Here is a 26181-nt window from a genome sequence, read left to right on the forward strand (position 1 = left end):
TAAATGTAGACGTCATAAAAAATATGTAAAACTGTTGAAAATATGTATCACACAACCCACCCCCAACCAAAAAAATATTTAAAAGTTCTATCCAGCTAGGCTGCCTCAGTAAATTATGTTGCTGAATATATAAAATACTTGAATCTAAATTTAAAAATGCTCCCCCCTCCCCTTGATTAACCAGATTGTCCCCTCCCCTATATATAGGAACACTATGTGCCTGAGCCCACTTGCCATCTGTCACCACATTTTCCAAACTTCGCTTCCACCCCCTCCTCTTACACAATCTTATCACATAAAAATATTAGATTTCAGGGATTTGTATAATTTCATTAAATTTTCTGAGCCAAGTAAAAATAGAGGAAGTATTGGTATATCAAACTGACTCAGTTTTTGAGAGCCCAACATATATCTGTGGTAGCCAGTGATGCCTTTAAGCAGAATTTATATGGCCAGGAATAATAAGTTTTTTTCCCCTTATTATGACATCTCATATTAGGAATTTGCAGATGTTCCCCATGTTGCAGAGAGGAATTTGGAGAGCTTCCAGAGAATCCTGACTCATATACCATCCTATTGCTTTGTTTATTACCTTTTATAAAGTTTCGTGAGTTTTCTCAGATTAGAAAAATACTTATAAGTCAATTGGGGTTTATCCGTATCACGGCTTCCCCATATCCTGCCCTCCTCCCCACCACAGTTTGAGAAATGATTTTTAACCATCTAAATACAGGGTACTTCTATTCACACAAGTGCTTACAACAGAGACTTAAGAGTCTTCCTTGGTTGCTCTCTTTTCTGCTTCTCACTTACAATCCTTCAGAAACCCCAACCAGTGCTTTTGTTTCCAGACCACACACAAGGTCTTTCAGGAATAACATGGAGACTGGCTATAAAGTATCAAGTGTACTACACAATGAGGAACAGTTAGGGATGGCCCTCTGAACTTGGTTCTTTCCTGCTTCTCTGCATATGTAGGAGAAAAGAGGCTTGTAAGGAGCATCCTGTTATGTCTGCCCAGCACCCCTCTTTCTCCCATCCCTAACCCTGGTGGTACTGAAAGCTTCATCAGCCACAGTGTCCCAAGTATTCTCTGATCACAGGGGTAATCACATGACTCAGGCCTGCCCAATCAGGAATTCCCAGAATCTGTCAACAGAAATTGGTCTAAATGTGGGCATATTACCCAAGAAGAACACTAGGGAGAAAGAGGTTTACTTCCCATATGACACAAACTTGTGGCTACTGGTGGCCATTTCTGTCTGAAATAAGGAAAAAGTCTGCCTGTGGCAGCAGGGAGTACAGGCCCACTCAGATGAGAAAGAGACAAATGAGGAACAAAAGATGGAAAAGCAGAAGGAAGGAGGAGAATAGGAATAGACTAAATCAGGGGTCAGCAAACTAAAGTCTGTCTCCTGTTTTTGTAAATTAAGTTTTATCTCAAGACCAATACACCCATTTTTTAAAATGTATTATCTATAGCTGCTTTTAGGCTACTATATTATATGGTTGAAGCAGATACCATACCTGAGAATGCCCAAACAAGGACACATTAAAGATCTTGATCTTTTCAAAGATTTTATAATTTACTGAATGGCCAGAAATGCAAGTATATATTTATAGCAAAGTAAGATAATGGGAAAAATAAAAATACAGAATCAGAAAGAACACATACAATCTAACCACAATACCAATGGCAACAGTGAGGATAATATTAATGATGAAGACAACTACCATTTATTGACTGACTATTACCTTGTTACTTAATGTATATTCACTCATCCTCCAGACAACCTTGCAAAGTGAATATATCAGTCAGGATAGGGTACGTTTTGCTGCAGTAATAAACAAGCCCAACATCTCATGCCCCATATCCATGGTGGATCAGGGAAAGACCCTGCTTATTATTGACAGCCAAGACCCCAGCTGATAAAGGTTCCTTCTCAACACATTTCCATATTTGATTCACTTAAGAAGGAGACCATAGCAAATGACACACTGACTAAAAAATATTCACAAATGAAACACATCACTTCCACTCAGATTTTATTAGCCAACACAAGCCATAACTATGCGTAAATTGAAAAAAAAAAAAACTGGTGAAATGTGTTCAGAGGGAGAAGATCTGGAAATATTTAGAGAATGCCGGGAATGTTTACCCAGATAGGTGTTATGAGTCCTCACCTTTGCAATGAGAGAACTTGGGAGACTTCCTCAAGCCACAGCTAACAAATAATAGTGTTTGAATTGAACCTGAGTCAGTATGACTTCAAATTCCACGTTCTTTTATGTTGCACTTTGTCCATATCTTTACTCATCAGCTTTGAGGTGGAAAATATTAGTTTGGCAATGAAAGGAATAGTAGGTTGCACGATGGAGGACCAAGAAAGATATCTAGGCCTTGATGAGCTTGGAAACAGAAATCACTTGAACTTTTTTGATAAGGACATTTACAATAACCAGTGTTTAAGCAAGATATGGATGGTGGTTTTGACTAGAGAATTGGACTCAGGATGGGATGGTTGAGGGGAGGGAAGGGTGACAGAGAAGCAGGAATGAGATAATACAATTAAAAACGAACAAGGGACCAAGGGAAAAAGAGAGAGAGAGAATGAGTAGTCATAAGGGAGATTTTAGACAGAGACCATTCCTGTTCTTGAGTACCTGAAGTATAATTCTTTCCTAAAAGGCTCAGGTTCAAATATTTATGAGACAGAGTTACTATTCCTTTTAGAGGCTTGTCAAGTGTAAAAGAGGAGGAAAAATCTGTTTGTGAAGGGAGTTTACAGTATACTTAAAGTTTATTTTAAAAATAAATAGGACTTGATAGATAGGGCAATAAACAACAGGCCCCACCAGTAACCTGCCAGGAGCACTAACAGGAAGCATCTGTAGGCTGCCAAGAGCCAGAAATAAGAATGAACAGTTCTTGCTGTCAGAGAGTCACAGGAACATTCACAAACAAAGAGAGTATTTGGGGTGCAGCATTTCGAAGCCAAGTTACTCTGTCATGAACACACTCACAGTTTATGTGGAATACACCCACACAGGTAAAGTCACATCTGACTCAGATGTTGCTGGCTCCCTTTGTTATGAATTCCAGGTTTTGTTTCACTTTGAAATTGTGATGGGGCATACAAGAATATGCAGACCTTTAGAAAAACTTAATATCGTAAGGTTATTAAACTTTTTATGACCTCAATAATTAGGAACATGTGACCAGAAAAGGGTCTATGTGTTTTACTCAAATATTTATCTTTTTAATTATTTCTGTTTATTTAATATATACAGGTGTGGCTCATTATTTATGTGTGTTCACTATGCTGGGCAGGATTGCAGGACCTGGGGTGAAGAAGAGAAATGATCTTTCTCTTCATGGAAACCTCTATTTTAGTGAAGAAGAAAAATGAGGAAACAAATCAATGAGATGATTAAAGACTGGGGCAGGTGTGCCTGGGTGGGTTAGTTGATTAGGCACCTGCCTTGGGCTCAGGTCACCATCCCAGGGTCCCAGGATTGAGCTCTGAGTTGTACTCTCTGCTCAGTGGGGAATCTGCTTCACCCTCTGCCTCTGCCCCTTCCCCTGCTTGTGCTTTCTCTCTCTCTCTCTTTCTCTCAAATAAATAAATAAACATTAAAAAAAAAGACTAGGGCAAGTAAAATAAAGCTATGAAAATAATAACACTAGAAACCCTGGGTGACAGAGTGGGACTGACTTTAGGCAGTGGTCAAGTAGACTATTGTGGTGGGACCTTTGAGCTAGAACCAGAAAGGTAATAAGCAAACCATGCAATGACATGGTATGATATATAGTTAGGCCTGTTTAAATTAATAAAGACTTTCTTTGTGGAGACAAAAATATAATAGAACTGGATTATAAAGCTCATTGAATGAGGACTCAAGAGATCTGAGTTTCTTTTCTGTCATTTAATAGCTGTGTGCCCTTAAGCTAGTGATATAGACTTTATGAGTCTGGATTTCTTCATCTATGAAATGTGTGGGTTGGGTCAGAGAATCTGTAAGGTCTCTCTGGGCACTAAAAATTTTTACTACTTCCTCTTCTGTTCCTACTGTATGTGTGTGATATAAGCATATGTGTGCACACATGTGTGTGCACACACACATACACACTGGACATGTGTATTAAGTCTCTTATTTTCTAATTGCTGTAAGGCATAGACTCCCAGCAAAATAAAAAGTGGTTACTCTGTATGCCTTCAGTGAAAACACCCTGCTCACCGTTAGCCTCTTCAAAAAACTCTACTTTTGCTGATATACCACATTAGTCTATTCCATAAAGGTCTCTGGGAATAAATATGACTACCTTACCTTAAAAAATATACACACACCCTTCTCCCAAACTACCTGTCACTGCCCATAGCCTCTGATATTCCAAGAGTATGTGACTCTTCTTCCATATTCTCAGTGTACCTCAATCCAGCTGCATCTGACTGGACCAGAAATAAATACATCACCTCATTCAAAGAAGGATCAACCATAGGCTGGCCACTAATGTGGGAAATAAAGAGAAAAGGTGAGCAGGCCAACAGATTTGCTTCCAAGGAACTTGGATTTGGAGCTGTGAAACATGATATGGGTTGGTGGCAGGGCCCAAAATCGAGAACACAGGAAAGGCTGTCAAAGCATAATAATGACAAAAAACTTGAATGAAGTCTGTCAGCGATGTGACTGCTGAGTCTCCCAAAGCTGTTTAGATCCAGACTCACTCTCCAGTTTTATCTCCCATGAGGCCCTGACATTATACTATTTCCTGTCCCCTAGGTCTATGAAATTTCCATGTCTTATCAACAGTTCCCATTTCTACTTGAACTAGCTTAACTGGATTTTGTTCAGCCACACTGCATTCACTAAAACAAAGCATGACTCATTCAATGATAAGCTGAACTCCATGGAAATGATCATGGTGACCAGGTTTAGAAATAGGAGTAATATTTTCAAATGGAGGAAAGGCTCTGCTTTCAGGAAATTGAGGTCAGAGGGCCATGAGCTACCTGCATGGGGTGTTGTAAAAAGCAACTGCAGCCAGAAATGGATGCTGGGAAACATGCCTTTTGGAGGTGCTCTAAAATTGCTCTGGGGAGGCCTAAAAGAGAAGACTAGAACGGGAATGTGTGACCCACAATTTTGCTAATGAGAAGCACTCAACTTTGTAGGAAATAATAGCTCCCAAAGCTTGCAAACACTTGGCTTCCCATCCTCCTATCTTCCTGGGAGCACAATGCATAATCTATTGTGAAAAATCATCATTCTTATTAGTGGAGGCATGAAATTCTTTTCTTCAGGAACCACACCGGAAGGCAATTTTTCCTAGTCATTCTTTAAAGAACACTCTGTTTTCCACCCCTGCTTAACTCTTCAGAAGTTTTTTCTTAATTCTGTGGCTTATGCTCTTCAACTTAGGGACCACGGGGAGGCAAATCAAGCTTGTTGTTTTTAAGAAGAGGGTGGTATGGAGTGATCGTCCAATAGTCACTTCCAACTGCCATCTGTGACAAGTCTGTAAAACATTTCGTTTGCATAATATATGGGAACGCTATTAAAATACAGCACACTGTTAGAAGAAGGGGGAATATTCTAAGTCAAATTATGTCTCCTCATAAAACAGTCCCCCTGGTACTGGCAGTAAAGCAGAATTCTTCTGTATTGCTTTAAATTAAAAAAAAAAAAAATCTGCTCAAAGAATTACCAAATAGATGCCAAACCTAGTTTAATCCAATGCTGTAGACATGTTATAAACTTATAACAAATGTAAGGCTGAGCAAAGGTCATTTAGCAGAAATATGCCTGTTTGGATTGAACATCTTCTGTGCTCTAGGGTAAGCAAGGACAGAACAGCAATCAGTTTATAAAAGCAGGCACTGTGTGCCATCCATAATGTAGACCTATATATCTGACCTAAAAAGGCCACTGCTCATGTTTCCAGAAAGGAAAAATGTATATCAAATGCTTTACCTGTAAGAAAAGATCCCTATGTTTAGTCAGAAATGGGCCAGCAAACTATCCTGACAGAAGGCTAGAGAATTTAGCAAAGGAGGATGGAGGGTCCTTGGGCTTTTCATTCATTCCCTGTCTCCATCTCTAAAATATCAAAGACATAATTGCTCTAAATAAAAAAAGGACACTTTGCTTGTCTAGGTCCAGAATTTTAAAAACAATGTTATTATTCTCAGCTTCAAACTGGACTGTGGCTTCCAATGTGTTTTTTTTTTTTTAAGTCACCAGGTTAGCAAAGCAAACACCAGAGTAGTTACTTACTGGCTGATAGGGTCACCTCTACAGCCTATCCAAATTTCAATGATCAATTGAAGGAAACTTGAAGGAAAAGAGAGAATGGAAGGACAGGTAACTTATCTTCAGTGTTTTAATTAGCCTAATCTAGTAAAGTAACGTGAATTATCATTGAACAGCTTAAACATCACTGTGGAAATGCAATCCCTGGAAATAACCTCCGGAGCCATTTTAATTGTTTGGTTCCCAGTCCTCATGGAGGGCTCAACCCAAGGCTGGAAAAATGTTTAAGTGGTTTTGCTTCATAAACAGTCAGAATGACAGCTATTCCTATGTCATACTTCTTTCAAGACAGATGGTGAGAGCACAGTTTACTGTTCAGTTTCAATTCACTGCTGTCTTTTGTAAGCAACATGGTTAAGCAAGCTGCTAAAGAGAAAGGCTCCAAAGCCATTCTGCTTAATTTTAACAATACCAGGATGAAACCATATTATGGTTCACTTCCCTGTGGTGTGTCACGAAACTTGTCTTAAATTTGTCATCCCAATCTCATATAACTGATCAAATTGAGACGCTCCCCTAAAAGCGAAATGAAAGTGAAGTTTGTCATTTTCTCTGTCATTCCTGACACCTTTGACCATCTCTTGATTTGTGTAGTTGCTTCCCATTTTCAGATCTCTGGATCAATGTGTTTTTATGGATCCATCTCTTTTATTCCCAGATGCCAAAGAAAAAGCAGAGATCCACCAAACTTAAATATTCCACATCTGCATTTGTGTTTTCCTTTAATATTGAGCGCCTGTTGTGGATCAGCCACTGTGTCAAATGTTTATATTCTTTATCTATATTAATCTCACAACTCTGGAAGATTAATGCTAGCTCCTAGATGAGAAAACGGAGACTCAGACAGGTTAGATACCTTTTCTGAAGTTTCATGACTCAAAAGTAGCAGAGCAGAAATGCAAACCTAGGTGTAAGGTGAAAGCCTCACATTTTAACTTACTTCACTAATCGGTTCCTTCACTTAATTCCATTACTCAAGGGGATTCTCTGGCAATGACATTAATAATAAGGCCCAGAATGTGACCTTATTTAGAAATAGTCTTTGCAGGGACATCTGGATGGCTTAGTGGCTGAGCATCTATCTGCCTTTAACTCAGGTTGTGATCCCAGAGTCCTAGAATACAGTTGTGTATCAAGCTCCCCACAGGGAGCCTGCTTCTCCTTCTTCATCTCTCTGTGTCTCTCATGAATAAATAAATAAAATCTTAAAAAGAAATAGTCTTTGCAAATGTCATGAGTTAAGGTGACGTTATGCAGGAGTAGGGTGGGGCTCATAATCCAATAGGACTGGTGTCCTTCTACGAAGATAATGTGAAGACACACAGGGAGAGTGTCATGTGATGACAGAGGTAGAGGTTGGAGTGATGCAGTCACAAGCCAATAGAGCAGCAAAAATTTATGACCACCACCAGAAGCTAGCAAGGGGCGAGAAAGGATTCTACCCAAAGTCTCCAAGGTGACATTACCTGCTGACACCTTGACTTGGAACCTCTAGCCTCCAGAGCCATGGGAGAATAAATATCTGTCCTAAGACACCCAGTTTGTGACATTTTGTAATGGCAGGAAACTAACATAGTGGGGGGCTAAAAGGGTGCCTCAACTATGAGGATGACATCTAAGAAAAGAACTGAGGTTGATGATAGAGCCACCTCTGTCTATCCAGGCCAGAGGGAACAACAAGTACAAAGGCACTGAAGTAGGAGTGGATTTACTATATTCACGTGGCTACAAGAAAGCCAGAGTTGCTGAGGTAGGGTGAGGAGAGGGAGTATAATCAATGTAGTCCAGGGGTAATGAGATCTACGTACCATGGAATCTTGTAGCACAATAGTGCTCAGACTTAGTTGGTTATCATAATTACCTGAAGGACTTGTTAAAACACAGATTGCTGGGCCCATCTCCATCCCCCCAGACTTTCTGATTCAGTAGATCTGGAGTCAGGCTTAATAATATGCATGTCTAACAAGTTTCTGAAGCTGATAATGTTGGTCCAAGGCCCACCCTTTGTGAATCAGGTTTGTAGAGCATCACAGTGACTTAGATCTTTGTTCTGAGTAAGATACAAGCTAATACAAGGTTAGAGCCATAGGGTGACACAATATGACCTCTGTTTTAGCAGGACACTGTGCTCATGAGTTGAGAATAGATTATAAAGAGTGACAAGTGGAAGCAGAGAGACCAGTTATGAGAGTACTGGAAGAATGTGAAACACCTATTTGAAAGTATTTGAAAGTATTTGTATTTGAAAGTAGGTATAAGCTAGTATATGTTACATATGACCCAGGGGATTTTTTTTTTTTTAAGGTAAGAGAAGCATATGGGTTAGTTCACAAAAAAACAAACACATAAAAAAGTGACCTAGGTTATCTGGTTCCTTGAAAGCTTGGCATTCTTAGAGAACAGCTTTTATTTAATATGGATTATATTACCTCTGAGCAGCACTAGCTTCCTCTCCTCTCACCTCCATGCACAGCCAATTCAGCAATCAAGGCCATGTCACATCTTGAAATTTTTAATGGGCTCTACAGGCCAACCACTGGAGTTTTGAATTCTTGGATTGCTTTTGAAAGAGAAAAGGGTCCCTTTCCTCCATCCTAATACCAACTCAGAATTCTTTGAATTTTAAGAGTTTTTGCTTGAGTAGCTAATGAGGACTGTAGTACATATGTCCTGTTAAAGCTCTCAGATCATTCCCAGAGTGACCTTTAAGAAGGTCCTAAAATAGATTAGAATATATATTATCTTTTTATATAAAGCCTACATCTTCTAGTGGAAGAAATTTCAAATGTGAAGGATAAAAAAAAATACTAGGGTTAATAATGACCAAAAAAAGTAATATTTAGAAGAGAATAATACAGCCAGCCTTTTTAAAGCATTTGATTTCTATTAACACATTCTTTTTTCACTCAATGTGTGCTCTCACCTTCCTATTGATCTATCATCTTGACAAGACACTCATAACATCTACCCAGACTGCTTCAAAACATAATGGTTTCATTTCTTGGCTGTTTGAAAGACATTCTCAGTTTTGTAACTGGGTTTTTAAAAAATACCTTGATTTTAAAAATTTTGGTTTTTTAAAATAACCAAAATCCTGGAGAAAGACATAGTCTATGGTCTTTCTATTGCAAGAGAAAAAAGGAAGCATCTTCCGAGTCTTATCTAGACCACTTGAGTGCGGACATACTGTATCATGAGCTATATAACCCTAAGGTAGAAATTAACCTCTCTGTTTCTCAATTCTCATATTAGTAAGTTAAGGGAATTTGGACCAAATCATGATGGTCCCAGTAAACTCTAGAATTAGCTGATTTAAAGAGCACCATTGTATCCTAGACTTATTTTGGCTTTGAAAAAGGTGTTTTTTAATTTGTGTTCTCCCTGATGTTACAACTTTGACCCAAATTCAAATCTTTCAGGGGGTAGGTTTCATCAATGAATGAAGTAGATGAACAAGGGAAACAGAAGTCAAGGAACAAGAAGTGTCTGGGTGTGCAGGGACCATGGAGACTTCAAACTAAAGGATATCTGATACTAAGCTCCAGCCTATGTTGCATCCTAGAAATAGAGACATGGGTTTGTTAGTTTCCAGTGTTTCAGAAGCTCAGAATATTTATTGTGTTTAAAGCACCTTGATTTTTAAACTGATGTTTAACAGACAAGAGGTTCATGGGGGAGATGGGTGAAATAAGTGAAGGGGAGTAAGAGTACAGTTATCTGGATGAGCACTGAGTGGAAATGTTGGACATGGAAATGTTGAATCTCTGTGTTGTACACTTGAAACTATACAACACTGTATGTTAACCACACTGAAATTAAAATAAAAAAATCAAGTAAAATAGGCATAAGAAGCCCTGCTTTGATCTTTAAATGACAAGTAATTAAAATTAAAATCATCATCATCACTGTGTAGGCCAAACCACCATATCTTCCAGCTAAATCCAGTCGAAAGCTATCAGTTTGTACAAAGAAAGCCATATTGGTTAAGATTCATCCCTTTGGGGATTATTGTTCCAACAAAGTTTCCATAAAGGGAGGATCAGGTTGCAAGAGTCTTATCTTAATTAATTTTCTCATTGAAAAATAACTACTAATCTCATGCATGCCCCCGCCAAGGAAAAAATTAAATAAAGCATTCATAATGCCAAGGAGAGATGGCAAGACAGACACAGGATATGTAGAAATATCTACAGAGCAACACAAACTGATTTTGCAGAGGAGGCGTAGCTAACTGAGATTTGAACTATGTAGCCCTAAATCAAGGCATGCTCTATTACTGGCCAGTTCAATTGGCCACATGGTGAACTGCAGAAGTCATGGTTGGACTTGCCGAGCAATCAACCAGGCCATAGGACAAATATTTATCTTCTTTTCCTTTCCTTCAATTTATATTTCTCCCATAGATTCCATTCATTCACAGCTTCTACATGAAATTACTCATTGGTCATAAATCACAACTGCCTCAATACCCAAATCTAGAAAATAGACAAGTGAGGATGTAATTATAAGTAGCTTTTTCTTTGATTGAGTGATTAATAAGATTAAAAAGTAAGCCTCTTTTGGGTACTTAAGTATTTATTTACTTAGTATGTGGAGATTCATAAAAATATTCAAGAAAAGGTACTTAGGTTTATGGATTTTCTATATAAATAAAATTAGATTTCTCAGTTTGTCTCCTTGTCACTGCAGCACACAAAAAAATAACAGGATGAATTTTCACCAATTTTGGAGACTACAATTGAGATAGCCTGAGTGAAAATATAAGCTGCATTTTGCATGTCAAGTTGGATTCTGCTATAGGAGAGCCTGAGACAAAGTCTTGGTTAATTTATTTGAGAGATGATCCCAGGAAGCAGGAAGAATGGGAGCAGAGAAAGCCAATTAAGCAGAATTATTGAAGTGGATATGACTATAAGAAACTAGGCTCATTCCTACCCGGGACCACCTGAGAACCATGTGGAATGTGTCTCAGAATGGGTGTCTTCAAAAACAAAGGGATTGGAACATTTATATATAGACTCTCATCCTGAGGTCGTTGCGATTTGCCATGGGTGTTACCTTCCCTGAGTACTAAAAACTGGTCATAGTTCTGGAAAAAGCCTTGAGGCAGAAGAGTAGAGAGATCCTGGAGGCATTTTAGGTAGGATGCCATAGCATCATAGGAACCACCCATCACATTTGCAATTACATGTAGACTACCAAAGAACAAAAACAAAAACCTCATGGAAGCATATGTGCAAAATTGGGACTCATCAGAAAGATAGGATGCTATCCTTCAGAGCAACTAGAACTGAACTGAGGTACAGAGAGAAATATGAATTTGCCAATCAAGAGAGAAAGTGTATGGGCCTCATTATTGCTAGCTCTGTTGAGAGCAGTCTATATACAGAGCTGTTCCATGTGTTTTACACACATCAACTGATTTAATCCTTATCACAACTCTGCCACACACACTATTTTTACCACATGTTATACTATGAAAATGAAAGATTGGGAAGACGAAGTCACAACATGTCAATATATCAGGGAACAGAGCATTAACTGTGGCTTGACTGCATGCTTAAATGAACAGTCATAAGGGAAGGCACCTTGAATCTCAGGCACTGTTGCTGCAAGCTGCTTCACATGTGGGCAACCTCAGACAATATTCCCAAGCAGGAGCTTTTAATGATATATTTATTTGATATACTTTATGGGTTATCTTAAGCAATGATCAGCACACTAGCAAGTCACAAATTAAAAGTTTTTTGAACATGTAGTCAAATTCTCTGTGAAAACAGAGCTCGAATTAGAAATGTCTCACGGGTACTGAACTTTCGAGAAACACTCCCACTGTATATCAAAAGATCCACTTACATAAAACAAAGGCTTATGTAATGTACCTGAAGAGGAATTTACACTAAAGGAAATTATGTTCTTTTAAAAAAAAGTATTTTTCTCTCCTACTGAGTATTACCATGGTGGGCTCTAAAACAGAAGTAGGCATTTACAATTTGTTAACTCGTACCACCACTTGAGTACCAAAGATTTGTGTGCCCCATGCAGAGACCTTACTTCTCTTCCATGGTAACTAATGACTCCTCCACGCTCTGCTTTTTTGGCTTCCAATACAGGTTTTGAATACCAAGGGGAAGAAAATGGAAAAACAAAAGCAATAGAAAATGATCTGCTGAAAAATAATGGGTAAATTTCCATCATGTCACAATGAGCATTTTTTTTCAGATTCATTTAAAATTATTTGAAATCCTCTTAATGATGCCCAACTAAAGTGTTAAAAACCAATGCTTTGCAATTAAGAGATTTATCCATCTGGATTGGTCCTCTTTTCTTCACTGTTATGACAGATCTTTCTGTGATTTGAGTTTCAATTTTGGCTAAACTAGAGGGATTTTGTTAAAGTATATTCCATTCTATTCTATTAGTTAGCTAGTTAATTCAATTTCCTGGGACATGAAATCATACTGACAAGCAGATATCACACTGTCACAGAAATCCTTTCCATGTTGCTTAAAAATATAAAAGTGAATAAAATAGAAAGAAAAAATAGACACCTACACAGTGTAGACATAAATGGCAATGGACTTAGGTGCAATGTGAGAGTTGACTTGTCCAACCTGTTAACAGACTGGCAGAGATGCCAGTGTCTTGCTTCCTTAACTTTTCTTAGAAGATCTTAATTTTCAAAACACATGATTCTATTAATAACTGGCCAAAAAATATTTGCACATGACATTTTTTCTTAAACCAGAGCCTAAAACACTATTTTTCTCCTTTTTTTCTAATATTATATTAAAGGGAAAATGGGTATCTTGGGATTTTTGCTTGGTCTTCAGAAACTCCTTGACACACTGATACTGTGTGCCAAATTATGGGTGGGCATACTCAGGCAACGGAGTCTACAGCTGTCATTAAATTCTCAAAGAGGTCTAAGACATTTCCCCACATCATTCACACACACACACACATACACACATACCCCAAGTCCAAAAAAAAAAAAAAAAAAAACACTCAGGCTGAGATAATTTGATCTTTAATTACTTTTGTTAAACTGGTCTCAAGTCATCACTACTGGCCTTCTCTGAACCATATCAAAGAGTCATCCTCTCTATGGTACAGCATCCATTCCGTTCCAGAAATCTTTCTAAGTCAGAAAAATGTTTTCACAAATCCCTGGATAGTATTCATGTTTTGGTGATAAGCAATCTAATAAAATGTTTGAATATTTCTCGTTGCTTTAAACAAAAGATTTAGCGCCAAGTTCGTGGCTCCTGTGCAGCCATTGTACCGACTATAAGATCTACATTTCCCCAATCTAATTTAACCCCAGGACGTAATAGTTTTCTTAACCTTATGCCCCACTTCCTCAAATATTTATGTAATTATTCTGTGCCTTGTGTATATTTATAAGCTGTTTTAAATTCCTGTGCAAATAGAACTTGTAACATTCCTTGTGAGAAAAGTTAAACCTGGGGCAATTAGGTGACATTTCTATTTCTATCATTTGGGGCCGTGACCTTGGCTGGCTTTTCCTCATAGCACTTATAGATAACTCCATGACAACATATTACATATCAATTTGTAAGTGAGTTTTTTGTTTGTCACCCCAAAGAAGACAAATGCCAGCAGGCAGAGACATTGCCTACCATGTCCAGCACTGTATCCCCAGTACCCAGAACAAAGTATAGTCCAGATAAGACCTTGGTAGAGATTTGCTGAAGGAACTTAGTTATCTGAATTCATAGAAAAGGTTAGTGACTGATTGTTCTCTAGAGGCCAGCCAGCCAACTCACTCCTCTGCTGTTTGATTTCTCCTGATGAATTCTCCAAAGTGTTCAAATAGAATCATACTTAAGTTTTGCAATCTCCCAAGTTTAGACAGAAATCCATTTGAGATACATGAATGTTCCCTATTTAAATAACAATATAATTCTTATCACTTGTTTTAAGTGATCCTAAAAGGAGAAAATCATTGACTTTACAAGAATTTCATAATTGGATATCTGGGTACATTTTAGCAAAAGCTAATGGATCCATATTTGTTTTCCTGTGAGCTGCTTTTCTATAATGCCTTGAAAGGCACTCTTATTAAACTTTTAAGGATATTCAAAACAAGCTTTCTTTTATGTTTCAAAGCAAAATTAACATAATGTTTGTAGCCTTATACCGACTTCAGTTTGGGCCCTTAAATCATCATTTATATACTCAGTGTTCAGCAAAGAACAAAATATGTGTCCCATAGAATTTGTGGCTTGTTTTAAGGACACATGAGAGTACAATTGCGACCCATGTAATTCATAACAAATTCAATCTAGACAAGACAGCATACTATTAAATGCAGCTCCACCTATTTCTCCTTTCCCACAAGAGACTGGAGAATGGAAGTCATTTACTCAATATGAAATTCATGAAACACTTTAATTCTATGACAACTATACACCACGGACCAGAAAAATCATTTCATCTCATAAAGTTTTAGAGACCCCAGGCAAATGTAAACAGTAGATGCTGTTAGACATTAAGAATTCATTACGAGTACTAAACAGCTAAACTGAAAAATCTACTGATTTATTTGGAATTCCATGGGATTCTGGTAGGAGATTTATCAAATTATTTACCAAATTTCAACATAAGAAAATTACCATTTATTGAATCTGACTATAATGCTTATAGGTTTATTTATTTCACAATGTGATTTATATTAAGTGATTAAGTACATGGTATAAGTACCATTAATTCACCAGTAGTGATTCATTTTAATATAAAGCTACATTGCTTCTATGAACTAACTCACTGGTGATTAAATATTCCTCAGATCTTGTGATAAGATTTAGTTCTGTTAGTGAGGCTTGTCTGGTTCTCAGAGACCAAGGTTTAGTATTTAGAGACTGGTCTCTGTCCACTAATGTCTTTTGAAACAGTTATGTTATCCATGTAATTTCACCACAACTGGTTCCATAAAATTCATCTTCCAGACTGTCTAAACAGACAGTACAATTCTTCCCTTAAGTGTGTGTATCCTTGTCAAATACTTATCTCCATACACTACATATAATTATATATGTGTATTTGTATACACATTCAGAAACTGTGATGTCTGTCCACATACCCAGATATTGTTAGCATATGTATACATCCAGATATTTAATGTATGTGTTGGTATACACACAGACATTGTGAGCAACTGGCAAAATGGAAAAAAGGAAGTAGGATTCAACCAGGTAGCTCTATGAATAATAAAAAATATATGGTATGGGTGGAATGAACACCACCAATGGTGACACATAACCATCATAAAAAGAAAGAATCCAAAGGAATTGTTGCAAGAATGTAGGTTAGCCAAAAGATCCAAGAGGACAGATGACCAAATAAATTGTATCTCAGAAAAATGTTTCCTGGTAGGTAAAGTTTCTTGGGTGATAATGGAGTACAATAAAGTGGTAAGTTCTCTGAAGAGAATAACACTAATTTAAAGCAGAATTTGTGGCTACCAATATTTGATGGTAAGGGATATAGGAAGAGAGGGATGGCAAATGGTTGGTCACAGGGGAGAAATGGACAGCACAAGGCAATTGTGTCTCTGTGGTGAAGGCTGGAGCATTAGGGTCCTAATGAATGGCAAAGGGAGGCAGGAGAGAGACAGACAGACAGACAGACAGATAGTGACAGATTTGAAGATGCTACACCACTGGCCTTCAAGATAAAGGAACAGATCCACAAGCCAAGAAATGCAGATCATCTCTAGAAGCTGAGTAGGCAAGGAAGTGGATTCTGCTCTAAAGCACTCAGAAACACCCCAGTCCAGCAGACACCTTGACTTTTAGTCCAGTAAGAATTCTGGTATACAGAACTGTATGTAAGATAAAAGAATCTTTACCTTTTAGAATCACTAAGTTTGTGGTAATTTGGTCTAAGAGCAATAGGAAACTAATAGACTTACTCTTACCAGGAGTTGCCACTTCTCATGTGACTATTTTTTAGAGCTATCTTATTTTGTACTCATTGTTTCTAGTAAAGCAGAAGAATACTTTTGGTTGAATAAATTTCATCTTCCATTCTTCCTTCCACTCCCTCAGTTTAGGATTGAATGATTTATTTGTGGAGAATTTGTGGTAGCTGGAAGGACCCGAATAATTCATGTCCTCTCCAAAATCAAATTTGTTGAAATCATTAAGCCCAGTAGACCTCATACTACTTCAGATAAATTACTCAAGAAAAATTTTACAACAGTGTAATAATAAAGAGAAAAGTTGATGTTTTCACTTAATAGGTAGTTAATTCATTTGATTGATCTTACCCAATTTTAAAATTATTTTTAATCCATTAACGCTGAATCTGTCACACTAAAGATCCAGAGATTTGTTTTATAACTTCCTCATTCTGCTGAAAAATTAAAGTTAAGCTCTTTTGTCTCTAGACAGGGAAGACACAAAAAGTCATTTTTCACAACCCATTTCACATTCTGTCTCTGTTTTCTCCTTAAATCAACTTACATGTCCCTCAAGTAAGTGTGTCTATATATTTTGTCCATCATAACTGTTATCTCCTTGTCTACTGTGTTCATTCCCACTGAAGTGAATGGATCAAGGGGTTCTATGGAGGTGTCTGCTTGGGGTTCCATAACTGTGAAATTTGGGCTTCCTGCTTTCCCTGTTGTCATTTGTTGCCAGTGAGAGTCCAGAGGGGACACATGCCCTAAATTCACCTTCACCCAAGACTGACCAGGGATATTTAGTTAGTAATCCCCCATTTTGCCACTTTGCTTTAAAAACGAACAAATGAAAAAACTAACAAGGAAAGCAACACAACACAAGGTCAAGTTCCTAAGTTTTGGAATCAAACTGGGGTTTGTTCACCGTCAATCTTTCTGATGTGTGACCTTAGACAACTGACGCAATTTCTTCCCAGCTCTCATTTTCAAACTCATGCAATGGAACAAGTAACAATATTTATTTTGCTTGCCATTTACGAGGATTAAATAAGACACTGTCTTCAAAACTTTTACATAGCCCTGGCCTCTGGCAAATGCCTCTTGCATCTCTTAAATGACTATTTGAGTGCAAAACGAATGTCTTAACTTCTTTTGGTGGCATCTTCTTCATTTGTTGGGTAAAGGAGTTTGACTAAATAATAATCCTTTCCTCTTTAGTGGTGAAATTCTTCTTTTTAAGATTTTGTTTATTTATTTGAGACAGAGAATGTGTGTGCTCTAGAGAGATCATGAGCAGGGAGAGGGGCAGAGAGAGAGAGAGATAGAGAGAGAAGCAGACTCCCTCCTGAGCAGAGAGCCCCAATGTCGAGCTCAATCCCAGGACCCTGAGGTCATGACCTGTGCCAAAGGTGGACACTTAACTCAGCCACCCAGGCACCCCTTCAGTAGTGAAATTCTAAGAAGAATAGAAATATAAAGAGTACAGTTCCAAAAGGATAAAAAAGAGTACAGTTCTAAAAGGATATTTAGGTTAAATGGTGTGGAAGGACAATAAGGTATTTCAATATGTTTCTCCAACTCTCTTTTATTAATAATTTCTACCAAACTCCCTAGGAATTTCTTTAATGCCATGGATAATTTGGGAATGTATTGATCTGTGGGTTTTCTTAAATAAAATTTGTAAGAAAATAAAAGCTAATATTTATTATTTATAGCATGCAGTTTTAAGTGTTGTATGTTCACTAATTCATTTGTTCCTTGAAAACCATGTATATGCGCATATATATACACAAGCACACACATTGACAAAGTTATATATATATATATACATATATATCTTTGTTTTATATATATGCATATATTCTCCCTAATATAAGATTCTAATATATACTATATATATTTAATATAAATTGTACATGTTATATATATCATAATTATAATTAATATAACAACTTTCTATGTATTATACATAATATATATACACATAGGGAAAATATATATATTACATTTACAGTAGAGAATAAATTCAGGCAGAACTTGCCATTGTAATTACTCAGTAAAATTTTACTTTATCATTAAGTTTACTTTATCATTAATTTTAGTTTATTAATCAGTTTTATCCTATGTTTATGGGATAAAATTGATTTGTAATCTAACCCTCTCCCTCTCCCTTCATACTTTTTTTTTAGAACACATTAGACTTTTAAAACACAACTGAAATTCTAATTTGAAAGTCCTTTCAAATATTTAGGAAGATTTAATACATTTTTAAATAGCATAACAGGGTCGAGATTAGAGTGTAGAGTGCCAAATATAGGAAATAAATGGATGACTATGTTAATATGAGGCTTAAATACACATAAAAGTCTCAATCATTTTAAAAGGGAAAACATACTAAATAAAGAATAAAATCAAGGGAATATACCCAAGAAAAATGAAAACTCTACAATAGAATTGTCTAATAAAAATATAATGTGAAATATGCATAAGAACCATATATATTATTGTATATTTTCTAATAAACACATTGTAAGAATTTTTTTAAATAAGTGAGATTACTTTTAATATGTTAATCATAGTAAATACAAAATATTTTCATTTTGACATATAATCAATACTAAAAATTACTGAGATATTTTACTTTCTTTTTGTCGCACCAGTTCTTTGAAATCTAGTGTTTTTGATACTTAACAACCATTGAGACTCTCTACATTTCAAGTGCTCAACAGTGATGTGTAAGTAGTGGCTATCAAGTCAGATTATCTAGGTTTAAGTCTATCCAAAGTGTAGCTAATTGCAAGATGTGACAAGAGATGAATCCATGAAAATCATGTATTTATTTCTATTTTGAGATTCAAGATTTGTGTCAATAAGTTATCTGTAAGTTACATAGAATTCACTGCTTGTTCCAGGTGATTGGTTTGGGTTTCAAAAGTATTGGGATTGCATGGGGGAGGGACACTAGGCAGAGACAGAAAGCCAAGAACCCAGTATTAGCTTGATTAAGTCACTTAAAATGCATATAATGCATTGTTCTCATCTCTAAGATGGTGAATATTACATGTTCTATTTACTTCTCTGCATCACATTTTGAGGATTAAATGAAATAATTAAAGTGAATTGGTAGAGAAGAATATGATATAAAGAATAATGACTATGATTGTTGTTGAAATAACATTGGTGATAATGATAATGATAACGGCATTATTATTCTTTTTAAACTAAAATCTATATTAAATAATCCTTCCATAGAATAATAATTCTAACAAAATGAGCTTTAGTTGAATCATTAAACTATAAAATTATTAAAAATAGAATTATGGACCAGTTACATAATGATTAAATTTGCTTAACAGTTGCCCTTACTTTATTTATTCATCAAAATTAAATCTTTAGTTCTAAAAAATACATGAAAAGATCAAGGAAGTAGCATAAAAACATAATGGGGATTGATTTATATTTCCAGGAGCTATATGAAATGGAAGTATATTATAGGCAAGAAAAAAAGCCATTTTGATTATATTATCATAATACATCATTATGCCAACACTTTGTGTCAATAAAAGAGGTAAACTAGAAAGAGATTGTATTTTACTAGGAAACAGGAAATTTTAAGAAGTAACAGCTTAACAATTAATTTAACAATTAATTATTATTGTTAGCCAGATTGATAACAATTCTTCTATTCTAGAATGGTTTATTGCAAACATCAAATCCTCTTGTAAGTAAGAGTACATGACTGTGTCATGTAAAAGGAGTTACAGAATTTCAGATGCAGTTAAAAATGTAAATTGTACATAGTCCTCACTTTTGGTGAGAGAAACGTCAGGCATAGATCCATGAGAGAAAAGTCTGCATTAACTCACATTTTTGTAGAAGGTTTTTCAAAAACTTTGTGTTCGTTAGTTAAGATAAAGCAGAGAATATCTACTCTTTATTTACAAAACAACAACAGTATAAAGTTCTACAGCAAAGAATAATAAATAGATAAAGAAACACATGTGTTATGATAAAATCTTTCATTCTTCGGTTTGGTTTAGTTAAACCAATATTCAAATTCAATATTCAAAGGAAATATTTTGTAGAACCTCAATATGCAAAATAAACTAAAGGTGATATTTTATTAGCTTAAGTTAATTTTAGGTTCAAATTTATATTTTCTTATAAAGTTTCGCCAATAAAAAGGCAGTTTGGATCAATTAAAATATAGCAACATAAGTAAGATTATTTCCATTCTTGGGGTTTCATTTTCTCTGCATTTGTATGTCCATATATGAATAACTATAATATTAGAATAAACCATAAAACTTCTTGATATTGACCAATTTTAATCAGCAAAAATGACACCATATCAACCTAGTGGTGATAATTGTGCTTCTTTTTTTTTTAATTTTTATTTATGATAGTCACAGAGAGAGAGAGAGAGGCAGAGACACAGGCAGAGGGAGAAGCAGGCTCCATGCACCGGGAACCCGATGTGGGATTCGATCCCGGATCTCCGGGATCGCACCCTGGGCCAAAGGCAGGCGCCAAACCGCTGTGCCACCCAGGGATCCCTGCTTCTGTTTCTTAAATGTCTCCACTTGTGTTGTTTCCTTTCCCTTTAATTTACAGAATCCAGAAACTTCAAATAGAAAAACAGTCAAGTTTACTTCAAGGTATAATCACAAATAATATCAAGACTTTGTTCACATACACTAGTCTGAGAGTAAGAGTTGTATCACTAAAGCTTAGTAATTTATTGAAGATTCTGACTCTAAAAGAAACTCGAACAGAGTGTATCAAGCAGAAGGAAAATTATATCACATTGGAAGGACTGAGTTGCAAAAAGAAATATGAGAAAAGATACTGGTACATATGTGGGTAAATAAAAAATCACTAACAGTGAAGAATGTAATAATAATGTCTAATTTAAGAGGAATTAAAACTAAAACATAGAAAATGGTAGTATGTAAGTCTAGAGGAAGATGAACTGAGTAAACTGATCTAAGTTCTTATTATTCAGTAGTGTGATAAAGATACTGATTAACTTCAGATGTCATTAAGATAGGCAGGCAAGTTACAATAATCGATATATGACATAGAAGTTCCAAAAAAAATTAAGGGATAAAATGGAGTAAAAGAAACAAAATTTCATCAATCTAAAATAAGAAAGAAGGGGGGAAAAAAGAAAGAAAAGCAAGACTTACAGTACATAAATAACATGATATCAATAAGTACAAATATATTAGAAATCATATTAATATAAATAGGCTTAATGTTCTAGGAAATTCTCTGGCCTAGTTATTCAAAATTGCCTGTTTTTAAAAACCGCGGCAGTTATCTGCCATTTATAGGTGACAAATCTAAACTTAAAGACTCAGAGGGGTTAAAAGATAAAGGTTATATGAGGTAGACATTAACTGAAAGACAGTGGGTATAGAAGTAATCATAATATACACAATAAACTTTAGGACAAAAATAATAATTTCATACAAATAGTAATCATTCAATACTAAGCACATTAACAATTTGATTCGCTAAGAAGGTATATGATAAACTAAACTCGTAAAACCTAACAATGTAACTTCAAAATACATAAAGTAGAAAATGACAACTGCAAGATGAAAAATAGGCAAGTTCACCATCAGAGAAGATGGATAATGTACGTTTTTTACAAGCAGAAAAAGACTTAGTAGGAATATAGAAAAGTTAACACAGCAAGCTTGATTTCATAGACCCAGTATCATAGATGATCTGGAATTCCTTACCCTCCTTTCCAGAGGAAGGGGGGAAAATCCACAGCACAGCTCTCTGTTTTCATGAATCAGGAACGCATCTAGTCTTCTGCTTACAGATACTGCAGGAGAAGTGTGGAATGATGAAGGCACAGTAGCTTAACAAGCCTCACATGGATACAGTTGGCTGGCTCTCTTTCAGACAAAGGGGTGCATAGTGCCCAATTCCATGATAACAAGTAAGGCCCAATTCTGCATTCTCTTATAGCTTAAAATAATTGTTGAAACTATCCCAAACAGGACAGTGCCAATGCATATTACACACATTGTTGTCACTGTACTGTGGCCTATTCTGTTCTTAGGAGAACTATACCACAGAAACATCAGTGGCATTTCATTGAGCTTGCTCTTACCTGTCTGGTTTTTAAAAGAGCAGAAAACTGCACTTTCAAATTTTAATACAATGACACTTTAGACTTAATCGCAAATCATTAACATGTTCTCAGGATTCTGAACACTGCATACACACAGAAGTAGGATGGGGGTGGGGGTGACATTCCAAAGCCTGAAAAAAAGGAGTTGGCTAACTTGGGGTACAAAAGTCTGGTGTTGGGAATTTTAATGTATTCCCAGAAATTATGAGAATGTATGTTGAGTTTTATTCATTTTTTAGGTAGCTAAAAACACATTATAAATAAAATCAGCATTAAATGTACTAAGAACACTGTAGCAAGCTCAGCAGAGCAGAAAGAGAAAACCAGAAGCCCATGATACAAAGGATTGCTACATGGAAACTTAGATACACAGGAAAAGGAAAATACACTTACTATGGGCATTTTCTTTTAATGAGTTCATTTCAGCCAACCTATGTTTATTCATCATGCTTGTCACTGTGGAGTTATATCCCTTCCACAAACTAATCCAAGAACAAGCACAAACAACCAACACACAGACACGCACAACACACATGGCCCAGTGTGGTTAAGGAATACACATGGTAAATTTCTGTCAAAATTTATTCAGATTGTTTTAATAATTCAACTAAAACTTTTAAAGCTTCTATCAAGTGTCAGGCATCATAGCATCATAGCAGACACTGGAGATGCAACAATGACCAAGACAGACAAGTTTTCTGCTCTCCTGGATCTTGCATCCTAAATCAGGAGATAGGTAAAACCAGAAAAGACAGTTTTCTGAGACAGTTTCAAAGAATGTCAGATTCCTTAAAGAAAATAAAACAAGGCTACATGCTAGATGGAGTTTTGCAACTTTAGCATTACTGGTATATTGTGCCAGATAATTATTTGTTGTGGGGTATTTAGCAGCATCCCTGGCTTCTAAGTACCAACAGCATCTTCTCAGGTATGACAACCAGAAATACCTGCAGGCATTGCCAATCTCCTGGGGGTGCAAAATCACCTCCAGCTGAACCCCTGTGCAAGAATGACCAGGATGAAGTGGGCTTTTTGTTTTGTTTTTTATTGGATGGCCAGGAAAGTCCTCTTTGAGGGCTTAAAATTAAGGGGGGGTGCAGAGAAAGAGCATAAAATGATTTTGGAGGAAAGTTTTCCAGGCAGATTTGAACAATAAGTACCAAGGCAGTAAATGAACTTGGAATCCTAAAGGAACAGATAGAAGACTTGTGTGACTAAAGCACAGAAGCAGGAGATGGTAATTCAGAGATGCAGACAAGATCAGATCACAAGATCATATAGAATCGTACAGGCTATCATAGAGTTTGGATTTTTTTTTTTTTTTTTGAAAGGTTGTGAGAAGTTTAGATGCAGGAGAGAACTTATGATTAATTGTGAAGAAAGAAATGTTTCTAGTTAGACCATTAAAGATAGGCCTGGATTTTTACAGGCTGGGATGAAAGACAAAAGTATTCCAGGTACAGATAAGGAATCAGGGATGATAATATGTTTCTGGGCTCAGGCAAGGGATGCACGGAAATGGGATTCCATAATTGTCAGAAATGTAGAATCTAATGCAGGAGGAACGAACTTTTGAGAGGCATCTTCCATCCAAACACCTCTGGAATGACAGCTAAGAGGAACTCTGAAGGAGAATGTGTTCTAAGCAACAGATTGGCAGCAGCTGTGAGCTGTGGGACCCACTGTGTATGTGTGGACTCTGGCTCAGTCCCAAACATGCCCCTTTAGGGAGCAAGGACCCAAAGCCAAGGGCAGGCCAAGCTACTCAGCAGGAGCCAGAGACTGACAACCCAGAGACAGGCAGCTAATAGCACAAAGATGTCAATGGCTTGCTTCTAAAATATTCTCATTAGAGGTTTAGAGAGTCAATTTTTTCAAACCAAGGGAGAAAGGCATAATAAACATTAGCTCTTTATTCCAACTCCCTCACTGTTATATTATCACTCCATTTTTTAAGTATTGGCACATGTAAGGCACTGTTCTAAGTGTTTTCCATTCATTTTATTATTCAATCTCCTGAACAACCCTCTAAGGTAGATTCTCTTGTTTTTAGCATTTAACAACAAAGGGCATCATGAGCCTAGAGATGTTCTGGTACTTTCCCATGGAATCTGAAACCTAAGCAATCTGACTCAAATCCAATCCCTTACCCACCACATCTCACTCAGTTAAAACAATCTGTATCATATTCTGATCAAATGAAGCAATTGACACAAATGAAGTCACTTGCCAAAGGTCACACCCAATTAATGTCTGTTTGAGAAGCAATTGACAATAAATTGCTAGCATTTGAGCACCTACTAGTTCCAGTTACTTTTCTAAGCACTGTGTATGAATCATCTTGTTTAATCTTCATAGAAACTACAAGGAAGGTCTTATTAGTTGCCTCATTTTATAGATGATAAACCTATGTCTAGAGATCTTGTCACTTGGCCAAAATCACCCAACCAGCAAATTGTGGAAAAAAGACAGCAACTTAGGTGAGCCTTTACCCCTAACACTGAATCATAGAAGCCAGTTCTCTTCCCACAAGAAACTACTTCAGAAACTCTTACAATCTTACTTAGTAAAAATAAGGTGTGTGCAGTCATGCAACATTACTTAAAAGAATTTCACAGACAAGAACATCTGATAATGCTCTGAGGCAATCCCATGGAAAGCCTCCATTACTTTTTTTCTCCTCTTTGTATAGAAGTTTTAAAGAAAATATGTTAAATTCATTTATCAACTCATTTTATGTGATACCTTAATTTACAAATAAGTTTATGAAAAGAGGGCTTGGTGCATTGATTCTGCAGTCTTTCATGCCTAGGATAGTGAATGAGTTCAGGTATTTCTAAGTGATTATAGGTGAGGAGTTGTCCCTAAACCTATCTTGCACCCCCTACCTTCAGATCTTCTAATCAAACACAATTTTGAGAAATCAACAAAGACCTACAGTCTCAGAAGGTACTTTTTGGAATCCGTTTGTCTGACTTCCCATGGCTGATGTAAGAATGCCAGGCTGCTGCTACCTCTGCCTTAGCACACTTTTCATGGCACCAGTGTGACATAAGAAAATGACCCATCCGCTGGTGACACAATCTATTGAAAAGTATATATTCTCAAGCAAGAAAATTGCAGGCATTAGAAGGCATCTATGATGTGGCAAAAGAAAGCCAGTATTTGGCCTCAGAAGTTGTAGGTTAGAATTCAGTTGTGCCATTTAAAAGCTCTGTGACCTTGGGCAAGTCACTACAACTGCTCTGAGATTAGGACCCTTTATTACACAGGAGGCAATATAATCCTGACCCTGGCTACCAGACAGGTTGCAATGCAGATCAATAAGACAAATTGTGTATGGGTGTTTTATGAACTATGTGATGCTCTAGCAATAAACAGACATTCGTAAGAGAGATGTCAAATAGCTAGTTACAAGGCTGACCGTTTACTGAACTAGGGATGGTGTATCTCCTCTCTTGTCAGGTCTTTTTGACAACGATAGCATGCCGAAGCAAAGCCAATCCAAGTCTATGTGTTCTGGAGCTATGGGAGGGATGAGGTCAATGCTCAAGGCAGCTGCTCAAGAGAGAAACTAAAAATTCCCAGTGTTTTAAGGTACTAAATATAACCTGTCTAGTTAAAACTTGAGTGAGGTAAACCCTGTAGAAATAGGAACGTTTTAAAATGTTCAATACCAATAATAATTATTATTATAGCAGTAGTATCTCAGGTATCCGGGAACTACTTTAATAATTTTTACTATAACAATAATAGCTGGTGGCTCAGCGGTTGAGCACCTACTTTTGAC

General features: G+C 36.6%; 1 long non-coding RNA gene across 1 annotated transcript; it reads left to right on the forward strand.

The window, feature by feature from the left end:
* Positions 1-15662: 15662 nt before the first annotated feature.
* On the forward strand, positions 15663-25977 carry LOC140611296 (uncharacterized). Its single transcript, XR_012012575.1, has 3 exons — positions 15663-15707; positions 18901-18975; positions 25857-25977. It is a non-coding gene; the product is annotated as an uncharacterized lncRNA (long non-coding RNA).
* The last annotated feature ends 204 nt before the right edge of the window (positions 25978-26181 follow it).

This window comes from Canis lupus, chromosome 19 (genome assembly GCF_048164855.1).
Source record: "Canis lupus baileyi chromosome 19, mCanLup2.hap1, whole genome shotgun sequence".
NCBI classification, from domain to species: Eukaryota; Metazoa; Chordata; class Mammalia; order Carnivora; family Canidae; genus Canis; species Canis lupus.